Source organism: Lepisosteus oculatus, unplaced genomic scaffold, assembly GCF_040954835.1.
Source record: "Lepisosteus oculatus isolate fLepOcu1 unplaced genomic scaffold, fLepOcu1.hap2 HAP2_SCAFFOLD_96, whole genome shotgun sequence".
Classification (NCBI taxonomy): domain Eukaryota; kingdom Metazoa; phylum Chordata; class Actinopteri; order Semionotiformes; family Lepisosteidae; genus Lepisosteus; species Lepisosteus oculatus.
The window spans coordinates 347,947-365,389 of NW_027168432.1; the positions used below are offsets into that span (position 1 = coordinate 347,947).

The following is a 17,443-nucleotide window of genomic DNA, read 5'->3' on the forward strand; positions in this document are numbered from 1 at the left end:
AAAATTTCCTAAATTATCCCTCCAAATGATCATGCCTATGACTTCCTCGCGACGCCAAGGAATGGCTCCCATAGGAAGTCCTCCCTGTACATATTTGGGTAATGCGGCACACACCCAGCAGGCACTTTGGTTGGTTTTCTTAGCTAGGATAGGAGAGGCCTAAAAAGGAATTAATTCCATGTTCTCCTTTGTGGGAGAGATGATCATTAATTCCTGCGGAACATAGTCCTACAGCAACAATTATTGTTATAAACAGAAATGATTTCATTCTGAGTCTGTAAATGGGGATGAGGCTCGTCGGCAGTGTGGCGCGTGGATCCAGCGATCTTTTCCTTCCACTCGAACCGCAGACTCGGTTGTCAACAGGATCTGGTAGGGTCCGTCCCACCTGGGCTGGAGAACCTGTGAAGGAAATTTCCTGATCCACACCCACTCTCCTGGGATGAGGTCGTGCCCTCCTTCAGGTGGTGGTCCCCACGCCTCCAGGACCTGCTCGCGGGCTCCTTGTGTGGCCTCTGTCAGCAACTTGCAATAATACAAAGGAATGGTTGATCCATCTGAGGAAACCCCAGTCTCAGCACCTGTAAGAGAACTTGATTCAAATTATTAAAGGCGGCTTTTGCTGCGGGAACCAAGGCAATCTTGTCCTTGTACTGCACTCCCCCCTTAAGCAGATCTGTTAAGAGTTGTGCTCACCCTGTAAAAAACATTGCACCCAGGCCCTGTTAAAATTTCACAATGCTAGACACAAAAGGGCCTTATCATAACTGCTTCTATTAGACACTCTAAAGCTGAAGCAACTCAGACTTGTGGGTTTCCTCGTCAGGGGAAGCACTCAGAATACCATCAACATACTGAGTGATCACAGCCAGTTGAAGCCACGTGATACCCTGTTCTGCATAGTCATTCTTTGTAATGCATAATATTCCAACCCAATAGATCTGGAATAAAACCACCCATTAAAATCTGGTACTCGGCAAGTAAAACTTGCTGTCCCAATACTCCTGTGGCCTCCTGCCATCTTCCCATATACATTGCTCTATAGTACACTGTTGAACAGAGGAGTGAAACAAGCAGGACAGTAGTGCTCCAGTATCCCCTAACAGAGAAACCAACACTCCATTAACAGTACATTTTTATCCACTGGACTGGGACAGACTTAGGGAGGCTACAAGGGATTTACAGGATCTAATCGTTAGGTAAACAGATTTTCTCACAAGACGTTATTTTCCCCAGTCTCGATTCTAAACCTACACCGTTTCAGCATGTCTGGTTTCGAGACATTCGAATAAAACCAAATTGTTTCCATTATTGCAACTAATTGTATAAATTACAATTTATAATAATTTATAATAATACAAAAACTGTTTAACTACTTTTACGTCCACCTGCACTGTACTTATACGTTTCAGACGCTCTTATATTTTCCAATCTCCTTAAGTTGATTTTCGTCAAGTCTCTTTAGTTACGTCTCTAGCCAGTCCCGCTGGCTAAACACACTCACACCGTCATTTAGTATACCAAAACTCACAGTTACACACATACATGCCGGCACACAAATTCATAAAACACACATACACATCGAGAATATATTTTTCTCTTCGTAATACAATGTGCTGTATTCTTGTTTTACTTCTACATGAATCCTTTTAATTCCTGAAGCGCACTCCAGGTTCGCTGCATTTCTAATTTCGGGTGCGGTACTTTAGCCCACCGGTCAATATCTTACGGTTTTGGATTTGATCGTATGGGGGAAATCAGGGAAGGTAGGTGCGATTGCAGACCCCCTCGACGGGGTGCGAGACAGTGTTAGAGTGGCACTGTCATCAACGGCGCCAGCCCCTGCTACATCAAGTCCTTTCCCACTTCGAGTGAGAGTACAGATCTGCGGGCGCCCTCCCTCTAACAGGGGAGACCCTGATCCGTCTTTATCACACTCATACCAAGTGTTATCCCAATCAGACCCCCCTTCTCCATATGGCCACTGAGGGAATTGATCCCAATTATTTTCGTTTCCTGCCTGTTTGTTCCCCTGTGGGAGAGCAGGATATAACTTAGTCGCTGGCTGCAGCACATTAACCAGTGCAGCGTGACCAGGAGTTAATTCCTTCTTTAGTTTCTCATTCTCCTGTACTGCCTCTTTTAGCTTTTTTTCTATACTCTTTCGTAGCGATTAAAATATCTTTTCTTCCGGGTTTTTGTTTTCCCCGTAAACACACTTTTAAGTCACATCCCAATTTCTTTTTTTTTTTTCTCATGTATCTGCCACCACTGGTGCCGGCCGTGCACCAGGGTGGGAGCTACATGCTTGTGCTTTTGCCAATCAATACTCATATATGCTTTCTTTACAGGCGTCTTCGCCCCCAAATTCCCTCTGACAAACTCAGCTTTTTCCATATTTTTCTCCTTCTTTTCCGTCAACTTACACTTTTCCGATATTTAAACGGACCCTTCCACCACTTTCTCAAACCATCAGTTAGCGCACATGTTCGGTCTCTTTAAGATTTACTTTTGTCGTGTGTGAGGTAACAGCTCATTCAGTAGGGGGATGTTTTCACTTGGAAAAACCTGTGCATTACTGCACTCATTCAGCCAAGGGCGTCTGTTACCTCCAGATCTAAATGCCTCTCCGAGACTTTAGAGAGGACTTACACCGCACTGTTCACAGGTAAGAAACGAGACCTCGAAAACCCCCTTTCTTGATCAGTAATTCACCATCCCCAGAATGCCAGCATCGCTGCTTTTGCCCCGGGGTGGACTTACGCACTGAGCTCAATCAGGGCGATTCTCGGGTCTCAACGTCCTTTAAATCCTGCTACTTAATGCTTTGCTCTTTATTATGAGGTGTGTTTATGTTAGTGTCGTGCGTGTGTATATGTATTTCACAAACAAGGAAAACACCAAAAACATACATACATATATCTCTTCTACTCCTGTTTCCTTTAAAACAAAAAAAAAAACCACGCCACGCCAGAAACCACGCCACTCCAATCTGTGCACGATCAAGGCGTAGCTAATCTCAGGACCCCGGGCGTAATTAAAGCCCACACCAATCCTGGATTATACGTGCATTTAATGCACCACTCAGCTCCAGAACCCCGGGCGCAATTAAGGCCCACACCGATCCCGAGCCACAGAACTCCGGGTGCAATTAAGACCCAAACCAGTTCTGACCTTCAGAACTCCGGGTGCAATTAAGACCCACACCAGTCCTGAACTACGTGCATTTAATGCACCACTTGCTCTAGAACCCCGGGCGCAATTAAGGCCCACACCGATTCTGAGCCTCAGAACTCCGGGTGCAATTAAGACCCAAACCAGTTCTGACCTTCAGAACTCTGGGTGCAATTAAGACCCACACCAGTCCTGAACTTCACGGTAAGGGTCCAAAACCCGTTAAAAACTCCACGCGCAATTAAGGCATACACCAGCTTCGAACGCCTGTACACAATACCGCGGAACCCCTGCCAGACCAAATTCTGGGCTTACAGCAACCAACCCATTACATACACCGGTGCCTTCCCCGGGCCAGAGGAATTCAGAAACTCACGTTTACTCCGTCATCTCGGGCGATTCTCGCAGGGAGCAGAGATTTCCCAATCGGTCAGAGAGAGTCGGGACTTTTAAATAAAAGAGGAGTCCTTACCTCTTAGTTATGTGCGCGCTGACCGTCTCTCCTGCCGATGGGAAGTTCTGCGCCTTCTGGAGCATCCGCCGACTACGCCAAATTTGTTGTAACAGAAGAAATAAGGTTCTTGATCCCGAGATGAAGTAAAACAGATGAGTTTATTGCATGCAAGGAACAATAAAGCCGAAGTCTTGTTTCCCGCAAGAAACAACAAAACCGAAGTATTGTTCCACGTACTGTTACAAACTTTTGGGTTATATAGTGTTTTCTTCTCCGTTTCTGACGTCACTCGGTCTGATGGTAAAGAGGGGGGTTCATGGTATTTGGCCAGTTTACGATGTTCTGGGCAAATGGTCAGTTTAACATTACACCCAGGGGGGTTCCTAGCTTGCATCTGCAATCCTTATCAGTTAACCCCCTTTCCTGCCATAAACCCCAGCTTGTGACTTAGAAGTCTAAACCCCCTACAGAAAGGATTAAATTCAAACCCCCGTCTTCACATCTTTCTTCATGGTTCTTTGAAAAACTCAATAGTTTAGACAGTCTTAGAGTTAGTTATTTGCTTTTCATGAATGCCAGAGGTACTCGAAATGTTGTTAAAAGAAAAACTGTGTGCTGAGTTTTATTTTTTACAGGAAACGCATGCATGTTGAAACTAAAGTTTATAAATAATTGAGAAATATTAAAGCAAGGAAAATATGATACGTGTAAAATATACAATTTGATCACATAATTACTTAATTACCTCTGGTAGTTAAATGCTTTTTTCTGCTGCGTTTTTTTTCTCTTGTACATGACTCTGATCCTCTTGTTGTATTTGTATTTGTAAATTCTATGTTTAATAAAAAAAAATTAAAAAAAGCATTCTCTGGTGGTGTCCTGCAGGCTTCCTGTGGGTGTGCGTTGGTGGTATAGTGGTGAGCATAGCTGCCTTCCAAGCAGTTGACCCGGGTTCGATTCCCGGCCAATGCAGTGGCGAATGTTTTCAAATGCTGTCATGAGCCTTGGATTGTGACTAGCAAAGCAAAGCCTTTTGAAAGAGCTAAAGCACTGAAAAACGGAATTGAGGGAGAATCTTACAGGGGATTCTGAGCGGTGTCTGCATACACGCAGTCCGATACGGGTGCTGAAAGCTTGAGCTACTCTCAATGTCGTGCTGGCTTTCCCCGGAGTAAATCTGTTACATTGAAAGAATGCTTCTCGCAGGTTCAAAAAGGGACCCTTGTTAATTGGAGAAATCAATGATTTCGAATGAATTCTGTATGCGTTAAAAGACAGCTATACACAGAAAACATGCAGGACACTGCTCATGATGTTTCCCGAGCCGAAACACAGTGCGTTTTTTCAAGCCATCTGACAAAGCCCGCCCACTGAAAACTGCAGCAGATCGTGTAAAGACGTTCAACTTTGTAACTACTGCACGCACAGGAAGCAGAATAAATTCCTCTTTTCAAACTGTCAAAGGTTTGCTTTACGAACGCCGCAGGACATCGCACAATCTCTTTTGAACAGGGACAAACGATTTCTTATGGGGCGCAGTAAGTACTGTTACTGTCACTGCTCGATACCGACGTTGGCCTACTATACCATGTTCAGCCACTGCTAGAAAATGTACGGCTCTAGCACCGGAGCAAACAACAGGAGGGCTGATGTCGAACAGGCACACGTGTCAGACATGGAGAGCGATGAGAATGGGATTCGAACCCATGCCTGCAGAGCACAATGGATTAGCAGTCCATCACCTTAACCACTCAGCCACCTTGTCGACGAAACTGGGCTGTCCGGACATGGGTTGGCGCGCTCCAGATGATCTTTTTCTTTTTTTCCCCACATACTCGAGGGTCATTTTCCTGTTCCACATGTGATTTCAACATTTTCCTTGGGAGATGTCAAGCCAGCAAGCCACTGCTGTGGTTCAGTGGCCAGTGTGGAGTTCAGTGGCCCTGTTTACACAGAAAGCACATTGAGCTCCTTGGACATGAAAAGTTCCAGATAAAAGCCATTTGTCATCCTTTCTCTTGGTGTCGATGTTGCTATTGTATGTAAAGGTGGCAACTTGCTCAGCGAGCAGGCGGAGCACACACCGAATGCAGATGTGTCTGAGTGGTGTGTCCAAGTGGCTGCAAAAGGACAACACTCCTGGGGCCCCGTGGCTTAGTTGGTTAAAGCGCCTGTCTAGTAAACAGGAGATCCCCGCCTACGGCTAGACTTAATTAAATGCAAGTATTCATTTCCTGTCTTTAACGCGACTTGTTTTTCTTAAAATGGATGCAACTTGCAAAACATGAAACACAAGCCTTGCTAATCAGCGCTAGCAGCTGGCAAAAAAAAGGAGTCAGCTATTTTTTTTTCTTTAACCTTAACCCTGCTAACGGAGAAGAGTTAAACGACCGAGTCTATGCAGCTTAAACGGTGCGCAAGTCGGGTTCTTAGCTGAAAGGGTGGTAAATCACGCTCACCCCAGTCCTTAATCTTTTAAAGAGGATACAAAATTGAACCTAGTCGCCACATCACATACATCCTGTTAAATGATAAAAAGGTAACATCTATCCTCGCTCCAGAGTAAATCTCACGTTGAGGGCATCTTTTTTTTCACTTTACCGTGAGTCGGGCTCGGCTGCACAGAGGAGAGAGCAGAGCAATGAGGTCACAGGGACAGGGGAGTCACACGCTGGCGGTTTGAATACGCGGAAGATCACTGAGGGATCCACAGTATGTGGACCCTCCGTTCGCCATCAGTCCACACTCCGGACTCTGAATCCTGCCATCCGATTTAAGATCTCGGCGGAACCTGTGGCGCAGTTCCTTCTTAAAACGTAATCTGGTGAGCATTTCTAGAATCGCACTTGTATAGATGCAGCCTTTAATGTGTTGCTAGGTTAAAATTGATGACTTCTTGTATTTCAGTAGGCAACTGCCCTCTTGATTTTGGATTTAATTTCTTTATTACAGGGGCGCTTTTATGAAGACAGAGTCATGTTCAGGTACTTTGCTTGATGGAGGAAGCTCATTTCGGACTCTGTGATCTGCTCACCTGGAAAGGTCTGCTGTACTACTACAAGAGAGAAGTAGGGTCTGGAAGAAGGGACAATTTTATGATGCTTTGGAAGATAGTTTTTTTTTTCTTATACTGAAAATGAAAAGTAGTTGTTTCTATATGGACTCAGTCTTTGGAATTTGTATATTTATACATTTCAGTGAACCCTCAGCCATTCCTTCTGTATTGTAATTCAATTTCTCTTTTAAAATTCCTTCCCCACTTCTTGGACCTGCAGTTGCTGAACTCCACAATGGCTTCTATTGGAAAGTCTGTGACTGAGACCATTATTTATTTAGGAGCAATGAGCAATTCTTATATAAATGCAATAAAATCATTATGCTCAAACTATGAGAGAGAATTTTAAGGATAATTTAAGAAATCAGTCTTAGCTTGTTTCTATACACAGATGGTATTATTTATTTTCAAAGGAAACCCGCGAGGATTCCCCTGGTGTGCAAGATGTGCCTGAATACTTTTGATCAGCTTCCTGCTCACTTCAAGAGGGCGTGTATGAAGCACGCCACGGCAGAAGAGATCAGGTGGCCTCTCAACAGGCGAGGGAGGACATGATGAATCACCTGAAGAACGGGGTCATCATGGATTACCACAGAATAGAGATCAAAGGACACTTTGTGGGCTTGAAATACAAAGAAAATCATGTTCTATGGGACAAGATAAATACAAAACTTAAGCTTTTATTTTAATTAGATTTATTTATAAAGCATAAGCAATCATTTATTACATTAATATATGTGAAAATAACATTTTAGCATCATACGTTTAGTATATTTAGTCCCTAATGCTGAAAGAAATGATCATAGAACATGACATCTAACCTTACCTGCTGTGTTTTTAATCCCTATTGCTCAATGCACGGTGAAAGCATTGCATACATATGTCTGACAATGAGGAATGGGCCCCTGAGACAGTCATTTGCCTGTTTCACAAATGATCGTATTTTACTAGAGATTCTGTTTGGGATTCAGATGTGCATTCGGACAGCAATCCCTTTCAAGAAATGATACGTTCTGGATGAGGTCAAAGGTGCTGGAACACTGTATCTAGGATGTGTTTGCAGAGACTGTGTGTCTCCTGCTTCAACGCAGTGAGAAATAGATGTGCTCCTGTAATTCATTGGTACATGCCCAGGGCAGTAAGCAGTCTGAGGATTTATTTCCTGACGGCATAGAGCAGTGAAGCAGTGAAGTAGTGCAACACACTGGATCATTATATTATTAGAATCTATTCTACTTAAATTATTACATTATACACAATTTGAGTTCATTTTAAAAAGTAAAAGGTAATGAAAGGAATGCATTTTCGTAAGAAAGATAATACCGATATGCATGTGATAATCTTCCTTATATCATGTAGTGCGTCATTTGGACACTTTGTGGGATTGAAATACAAAGAAAATCATGTTCTATGGTACAAGATAAATACAAAACTTAAGCTTTTATTTTAATTAGATTTGTTTATAAAGCATAAGCAATCATTTATTATATTAATATATGTGTGTAGCGGCGAGGCTTATTAATAAGGCAGAATTAAGTGTTCTGAGCCTTCCCAAATGAGGCCCCATTTCTCTGTTCATCTCTGTGGTGCAGCCACAGAGAGACTATTCATGCAGGGTGATTTAAGGTCCTAGGACAGCTCCCAAAGGGGGATGCACTTAGCTAAGCCTGGCTATCATGATCAATGGTCATCCATTGGCGCCTATCTGTCTAGGGAGTGCCAGTTGGACATCTGGACTGCATTACTAAGTGTCAGGACTAAGTGACTCATATCTCACCTTGATCAATCAATCAGGGACTGGTAGGGCCGAGTAACCCACGTGGGACTCTGATGCCCATGGAACTTTCAGCCAATCAATGAGCTGAAGTTCCTCCAGGTAAAAACAGGCAACACAGAGAGCCTGTGAGATTCAGTAAGATTCAGAAGGGAGGATTCAGAGGATTCTGTGGACAATTCTAAAGGGAATTCAAAGGAGAATTCCAGGGCAGGGCGGCCCAGGAGCAGAAGGCTCCCAAGGGCAGGACATTCTCGCAGCGCGCCTCCTGACCATCCTGAGATTCAGCCCGGACAACCACGGAACGGCCAGTGTGTCCGAGTGCCAGAACTTTCCTTTGTTCTAAGAGTCTAGAGCGGAGGTTGCCAGAGAATAACCAGAGGATCCACCCGAGGTTAGCACCAGCAGCAGGCCTCGTGAACAGGTCGGAACTGTGGACAGCTGAATCACTATTCAGAACTAGCTCTTCATCAGAAACGAACCGGTCCTCTTCCTGACTTGCTGGGACCCACAGTCATCTTTTCTCCTGTGCACAAACTTTGCTAGTTAAAGCCCACAGTGAGCATCAGCAGCGCAGCGTCGCAAGCCGCACAGCACAGCCTGGCACGGAGCCAGAGAGCGCGGATTGGACAGCAACAGCCTGCAACTGTTTCTTTGTGCCCGCAGGAAGATCTGAATCCCCAAAGATTGGATGAGTATTCAACTTCAATGCATTACAGCTCGAGAATTCAATTGTTATCCCAACCAGTTGATATCAATTTAATTCCTAAGAGTTATGTACTTGTTTGAGTATCTAATGTAGAAGTTATAACCAAGTTCATTAACGAAACGGTCTTAATGAATGATATACTGAACGTATGTCCTCTTGATATGTGTAACACTTCGTAACTGACTGAATATATATCTTTTGTATTCTGATAACCCTCTCGATAAGATCTGTTAGGTTTACATGCATATTTTATGTATTAATAAATGTATCCTCGTGTATTAGTACCTGTGTGTGCGCGTTGTTTGAGTTATGTCACATGGTTGGATTCTAAAGCCATCAAAAGAATCAACTTTGTGATTTACTGCTACAATTAATAATTGTCTCAGTAAATGCCCAAACCCTACAGAACTGGTGCCTTCAGAGAGCCACTACATTTAATTTTGCTATGGCAACATTACATATTTGGCGTCCCTGAGCCGGTTTTCTTACATGTGAAAATAACATTTTAGCATCATATTATTACATACAGGTCTCTAGCTTCAACACAGTGATATATATATATACTCAGTGATTTATTGGTACATGCCCAGGTCAATAATCAGAATGAGGATTTATTTCCAGACGGGCTACAGGTAGTGTTGTGAAATACTTCAACACACTGGATCGCAGATTTAGACCCCCTGCACTCTTACTCCTTAAAAACCAAAGAAATGAAGATATGTAGCAATCACATTGCAACAGGGCTGACAGTGACTTAATGCTTATACTAGTGGACTTCTGGTACCTTTAGGGTACGGTGTTCCCTGAAGGGCTCTCAAACCCCGCATTTCAGATGCCTAGCTGTTTCGCTGATGTGTTGCACCTCAGAATCACTTTTAAACCTTACCTCTGGTATCTTTAATCCCTATTGCTCAACGCATGGTGAAAGTATTGCATAAATGTGTCTGAAAATGAGCAATGGGCACCTGAGAGACTCATTTGCCTGTTTCACAAATGATCATATTTGACTAGAGATTCTGTTTGGGATTCAGTTGTGCATTCTGACAGCAATCGCTTTCAAAAAACGATACATTCTGGATGAGGTCAAGGTGCAGGAACACTGTATTTAGGATGTGTTTGCACTTATTCTGTCTCTAGCTTCAACACAGCGATATATGTATATGCTCACTGATTTTTCGGTACATGCCCAGGGCTATAATCATTATGAGGATTTATTTCCTGATGTGCTAGGGGTAGTGTTGTGAAATACTTCAACACACTGGATCGCAGGTTTAAACCGCCTGCACTCTTACTCCTTAAAAACCAACAAATGCAGATATGTAGCAATCATATTGTAGCTGACACTCATTTGCCTGTTTCACAAATGATCATATTTTACTAGAGATTCTGTTTGGGATCCGGATGTGCATTCTGACAGCATCTCCTTATCGCGGCTTTGCCCTTCTTGCCTCTTTGGACAATATCTCCATCTTGTGGTCGTTATTGGTAATGTCTAGACAACATCTCCATCTTGTGGTCGTTGTTGGTAATGTCTTCTTATGCCCTTATTTATTTTAATTCTCTATTAGTTGATTCTAGAATCTCTACAATGGAGATGAAAACATCAGTTTTATAGCAGACAATATGACATTATTTATAGTCCAATTAGAAACTTATTACCCTGTTTTTAACATAATAACAAATTAAAATTGATTAAAACTAAGTTTGGAACACCAGGGAACATAACAAATGATTTTTAGGAAAACCATGAGGTTCTCTGTGTCCAATGCCTGCAAGGGGAGAAAGCTAGAATCCTTTGATTTTTTCAAAATTTGAAAATAAACATCATATAACAACAGCTTTCATTCCTAGGAGTGAAAAATAACCATTTTTGAAGACATAGTAGTTTCTAAAACACTACAATAAAGTTAAAAACATCAGTTTTATATTACATTATTTTTAGTGAAATTAGTCATTTATTGCACTATTTTTAATAAAATCTCTAATTAAAAGTGATTAAAATTAAGTTTGGAACAACAAGGAACACAAAAAAAAAAGATTTTTAGGAAAACCACGAGGTCCTCTGTGCCCGATGCCTGCAAGGGGAGAAAGCTAGAATCCTAAAAAAAGGTAATCAATTCGGATTAGTTTCCTTAGAGCTGGTTCAGAGTTTGCTCAAGAGTTTACCTTTCACAGATGCGCAAAGAAGAATGTTGGGGGTGCACGCTTCAAGGCGCCTTACAGCTGTAGGGAGTGATTTGAGACGATTCGTGGCGTGTGCTCATTCCCATATACCGTACGCCCCGGGGTGCAGTGCTAGGATGACGTACAATACCGCTTGGGCACGTAACGGCGTTATATGCAAGTGCGGGACGTGAGGGTTTTGCGTTTGTTCGTTTTGTTTTGCTCTGCTTTGCTTTGTTTTGCTTTCCATCGCGTTGGTAAGAGCATAAATAAAAAGGCGATTCCTGTGTCGACCACTAATGTAAGAGCTATTTCAAGTGCGCCGTGGTGCGGCTTTTCAAATGCTTAACAGGATGATTTTGCATGCACGCGTGCTTTCATGCAGTCGTGTGTGCAACCATGTCTGCTTACGTGCAAACGGGCGTGGTTTCATGTATGCAAAAAACTTTCCTGGGCTCTTCTGAAGCACATAAAATTATTTGGAGATATACATTTGTCTTATTTTCCTCTTAGGCTCTAGAATTGATAACTTTTTTTTCATTTTTGGCATTTTTCATCATTTTCCAGAAAGTGGTTGCAAGCCCGATATCATGCGAAGAAACTTCAGGATTCCGGGATCAGTCAATGGATTTTCTTCAAAGTTGGATTTTTGCACTCTGTGGACCAAGAGATGTTGTTCTATAATGTTTTTTTTTTTCAAATTTAAAAATATCATTTTTTCATGGAGATTTGAATGGGATGGATTCACCCTCCTTTAGCCAGGACAGAGCTCCAGGAGCCTGGGTAGGATTCTAGCTTTCTCCCCTTGCAGGCACCTGGCACAGAAGACATCATTTTTTTCCTTAAAATCTTTTTTTTTTTGTGTTCCTTGTTGCTCCAAACTTAATTCTATTCACTTTTAATTAGAGATTATATTAAAAATAGTGCAATAAATGATTAATTTCACTAAAAATACTAAAAGTAATATAAAACGGATGTTTTTAACTTTATTGTAGTGTTTTAGAAACTAATGTCTTCAAAAATGGTTATTTTTCACTCCTAGGAATGAAAGCTGTTGTTATATGATGTTTATTTTCAAATTTTGAAAAAGCAAAGGATTCTAGCTTTCTCCCCTTGCAGGCATCGGACACAGAGAACCTCATGGTTTTCCTAAAAATCATTTTTTATGTTCCCTGGTGTTCCAAACTTAGTTTTAATCAATTTTAATTTGTTATGTTACAAACAGGGTAATAAAGTCTTAATTGGACTATAACTAATGTCATATTGTCTGCTACAAAACTGATATTTTCAGCTCTATTGTAGAGATTCTAGAATCAACTAATAAAGAATTGAAATAAAAAAAGGGCATAAGAAGACATTACCAACAATGACCACAAGATGGAGATATTGTCTAGACATTACCAACAACGACCACAAGATGGAGATATTTTCCAAAGAGGCAAGAGGGGCAAAGCTGCGATAAGGTAAAATCATTTTTTGAAAGAGATTGTTGTCAGAATGCACATCCGTATCCCAAACAGAATCTCTAGTAAAATATGATCATTTGTGAAACAGGCAAATGAGTGTCAGCTACAATATGATTGCTACATATCTGCATTTGTTGGTATTTGAGGAGTAAGAGTGCAGGTTTAAACCTGCGATCCAGTGTGTTGAAGAATTTCACAACACTACCTCTAGCACATATGGAAATAAATCCTCATAATGATTATTGCCCTGGGCATGTACCAAAAAATCAGTGAGCATATATATATATATATCACTGGGTTGAAGCTAGAAACACAGAATAACTGCAAACACATCCTAAATACAGTGTTCCAGCACCTTTGACCTCATCCAGAACGTATCATTTCTTGAAAGGGATTGCTGTCCGAATGCACATCTGAATCCCAAACAGAATCTCTAGTAAAATACGATCATTTGTGAAACAGGCAAATTACTGTCTCAGGGGCCCATTTCTCATTGTCAGACACATGTATGCAATGCTTTCACTGTGCATTGAGCAATAGGGATCAAAAACACCGCAGGTAAGGTTAGAAGTCATGTTCTATGATCATTTCTTTCAGCATTAGGGACTAAATATACTAAACGTATGATGCTAAAATGTTATTTTTACACATATTAATGTAATAAATGATTGCTTATGCTTTATAAACAAATCTAATTATAATAAAAGCTTAAGTTTTGTATTTATCTTGTACCATAGAACATGATTTTCTTTGTATTTCAAGCCCACAAAGTGTCCAAATGATGCACCTTTGACCTCATCCAGAACGTATCATTTCTTGAAAGGGATTGCTGTCCGAATGCACATCTGAATCCCAAACAGAATCTCTAGTAAAATACGATCATTTGTGAAACAGGCAAATGACTGTCTCAGGGGCCCATTTCTCATTGTCAGACACATGTATGCAATGCTTTCACTGTGCATTGAGCAATAGGGATCAAAAACAGAATGGAAACAGACATGGAAACCAACGAGGATGGGATTTGAACCCATGCGTGCAAAGCACAATGGATTAGCAATCCATCGCCTTAACCACTCGGCCACCTCATTAACAAAACTGGGCTGTCCCAACTGGGTTGGTGCGCTCCAGATGATCTTTTTCTTTTTTTTCCCTTGTACTCGAGGGTCATTTTCCTGTTCCACATGCGATTTCAACATTTTCCTTGGGAGATGTCAAGCCAGCAAGCCACTGCTGTGGTTCAGTGGCCAGCGTGGAGTTCAGTGGCCCTGTTGTACACAGAAAGCACATTGAGCTCCTTGGACATGAAAAGTTCCAGATAAAAGCCATTTGTCATCCTTTCTCTTGGTGTCGATGTTGCTATTGTATGTAAAGGTGGCAACTTGCTCAGCGAGCAGGCGGAGCACACACCGAATGCAGATGTGTCTGAGTGGTGTGTCCAAGTGGCTGCAAAAGGACAGCACTCCCGGGGCGCTGTGGCTTAGTTGGTTAAAGCGCCTGTCTAGTAAACAGGAGGCCCTGGGTCTGAATCCCAGTGGATAACCGCCTACGGCTAGACTTAATTAAATGCAAGTATTCATTTCCTGTCTTTAACACGACTTGTTTTTCTTAAAATGGATGCAACTTGCAAAACATGAAATACAAACCTTGCTAATCAGCGCTAGCAGCTGGCAAAAAAAAAAGAAGTCAGCAATGTTTTTTTTCTTTAACCTTAACCCTGCTAATGGAGAAGAGTTAAACGACCGAGTCTATGCAGCTTAAACGGTGTGCACGTCGGGTTCTTAGCTGAAAGGGTGGTAAATCACGCTCACCCCAGTCCTTAATCTTTTAAAGAGGATACAAAATTGAACCTAGTCGCCACATCACATACATCCTGTTCAATGATAAAAAGGTAACATCTATCCTCGCTCCAGAGTAAATCTCACGTTGAGGGCATATTTTTTTTCACTTTACCGTGAATCGGGCTCGGCTGCACAGAGGAGAGAGCAGAGCAATGAGGTCACGGGGACAGGGGAGTCACACGCTGGCTGTTTGAACACGCGGAAGATCACTGAGGGATCCACAGTATATGGACCCTCCGTGCGCAATCAGTCCGCACTCCGGACTCTGAATCCTGCCATCCGAGTTAAGATCTCGGCAGAACCTGAAGCGCAGTTCCTTCTTAAAACGTAATCTGGTGAGCATTTCTAGAATCGTACTTGTATAGATGCAGCCTTTAATGTGTTGCTAGGTTAAAATTGATGACTTCTTGTATTTCAGTAGGCAACTGCCCTCTTGATTTTGGATTTAATTTCTTTATTACAGGGGCGCTTTTATGAAGCCAAGGGACCAGGGAGCTGCCCCAGTACTGGGATGGCCAGTTCGAAATCATAGAAACTATTGTCAATTCCAGTCCCATGTCAGTGCGAGCAGGGATTTTGACATCTTGTTTTGCTATGTTCTGCACCAACAGGCAGGTGGCTCAGCCATTCCGTTCCAGTCTGGGGGTTCAACAGACTGCTAGGTTCAGTCTGATAAACTGAGCTGATGGTTGGAAGAAAACCATCTCAGCGTCCATTCTCTGTCCCTTCTTTAGGACAAGGCGTACCGGAAACCCTGCTGTTGACGCAGGAACGATCAGGTCCGATTCGTTTACTACCTGGCAGGCCTGAGGAATCGTCTGACCTGACCGAATGTTCTCGGGGTCACCGCTTAGAGAGTGGGCATCTGGGTCCACCCGTTTCCACAGCACACTGTTTACTGTGTCCAGCTGGGCGCCCAGTCGAACCAATAGGTCTGCACCAATGCAGACCGAATGGGTCAGCTGAGGTGCTACCTGGAAGTAGTGAGCAAACTTCCTTTTTCCGATGGAGATGGAAGCTACACAGCTTCCTTTGCTCCAAATGGACCTATGAGGTGGGGGTGCCCACCACAGAACCTGTGACTGCGTCACCAGGGTCACCTGACAGCTTCGCGACAGGTCCTCGAACAGACCTTCACTGATTATGGACTTCTCAGAGCTGAGGCTAAGAATTACATCATCAACCTGCACTTCTGCCACCTGGACCCCCTCCCACCACCATGGGGTGGTAGTCCTGGACCCCCTGAGGTACCAGGGTGCACAGAAAGGACTCCCATTCATTACCGGACAGGGAGATCCACTCTTCTTCAGGGATGAAAAGGGGGTGTGCTTTACCTGGCGGGTCAAGCAGCTGCTCGGAGCACTGCTCCTGTAGTTGGGAGACCGTGGGAGTGCTGGCCTGGGCAGGACTTCCCTGTAGTTTTGGAAAGCAAGAAGAGACATTTATTCTCGTCCAGAGGAACCAGGAGGAACCTCCAACTCAGCTATAGTGTTCAGTGGGCACTGTGTGATCACAGCATAACCACTGAATCCCCCTTTTTGCTGTGCAACAGGCTTAGGGTTTTTGACCTGAGCCCACAATTTTCCACGCTGGCAGTCCACCAGAGGCTCCAGCCTGTCAAGCAGGTCTTGGCCAATGAGTAGTGGCTCTGTTTTTAACCTAGAGATGTAAACAGGATGCACCACGTTCATTGGCCCGAACCTAAGTGCCACCCACACTCGGTGTGTGATCCTGGCATGATCCTGGGTATAGCTGGAAATATCTATCTTACACGGTTCTACCTTAAGTCTGATGCCTTTTCCTTTCGCTACTCGTTTGAGCTCGCTGAGTAGATCGGCTGACATCAAACTAATTTCAGCCCCAGTGTCAATCAGTGCTTCTCTATCTAAGACGTTTTCAAGAGAAACCTTGATATAAATACGCCTTGCTTTGCCTTTCTGGCTGAGATTCCCTAAGAATTGTAGGAAGCCTGCCTTTTCTTTGACTTCAGGGGCGGGGTCAGCGCCCAACTCAGAGTCACAGCCTTCTTCCAGACAGGAACCCTCCCACCCAATCAGATAGACTGAGGGAGGGGCTTGGGACGGATCCCCGCCTCCTCCAGTGAGAAGGGGCGTGGTCCCCCTAAGCTCATTCACACTTCTGGCATTCGCTGCGGAAGGTTTACCCTGTCCTGATCTCTCAGGCAGGGCTTGTTCAAGCCTGGCCAGGCGGGCTGCAGTCGACTCCCTTCGTCCAGTCTTATGATAGACTCTGCCTGAGCCCTTGCCTTCCCCGTAGCGCTCACGGCGGCTCTGACGCTTAGTGCGGTCCTGCCTGCCTATTTTGCGCCGGGGCTTAGCGGGGCTTACCTTCGGCAATAGGATTTATACTCTCCAAGATGATATTTGCACTTTCTGGAGAGGCGATTTTCTCCACTTCAGTAGCCCGATTTCGTCGATTGCGTGGAGAGGGCTGTAGAATGTGGCGCCGTCTTTCCTGCTCCGTCCATGACAGGCGTGCTGGTCTCTGGAGAGAGAGCACGGTCCATCAGCGCACCCCAATAAAGGCACTGGAAGCAGCTGAATCGCATTGGTGAAGCTCAGCGCTGGGCCGCTGGGCACATCTGACCACAGTTTCCGTAGTGTAGTGGTTATCACGTTTGCCTCACACACGAAAGATCCCCGGATCGAAACCGGGAGGAAACAGACCAGACTTCTTCTGTCACCACGCACAAAAGGGGATTGGGGATTCGCCTAGTGCTGTGATCGAACAGACCCACTCACCTCTTAGTGTGGCGGGATCTGCACAGTGCATGTCGCAGCGCATCCTGC

General features: G+C 43.6%; 2 non-coding genes across 2 annotated transcripts; one reads left to right on the forward strand and one right to left on the reverse strand.

Moving 5' to 3' along the window:
* Positions 1 to 4,528: 4,528 nt before the first annotated feature.
* Positions 4,529 to 4,600, forward strand: trnag-ucc (transfer RNA glycine (anticodon UCC)). The gene has a single exon. It is a non-coding gene; the product is annotated as a tRNA-Gly (tRNA).
* Positions 4,601 to 13,801: 9,201 nt separating this feature from the next.
* trnas-gcu (transfer RNA serine (anticodon GCU)) lies at positions 13,802 to 13,883 on the reverse strand. The gene has a single exon. It is a non-coding gene; the product is annotated as a tRNA-Ser (tRNA).
* Between the last annotated feature and the right edge of the window lie 3,560 nt (positions 13,884 to 17,443).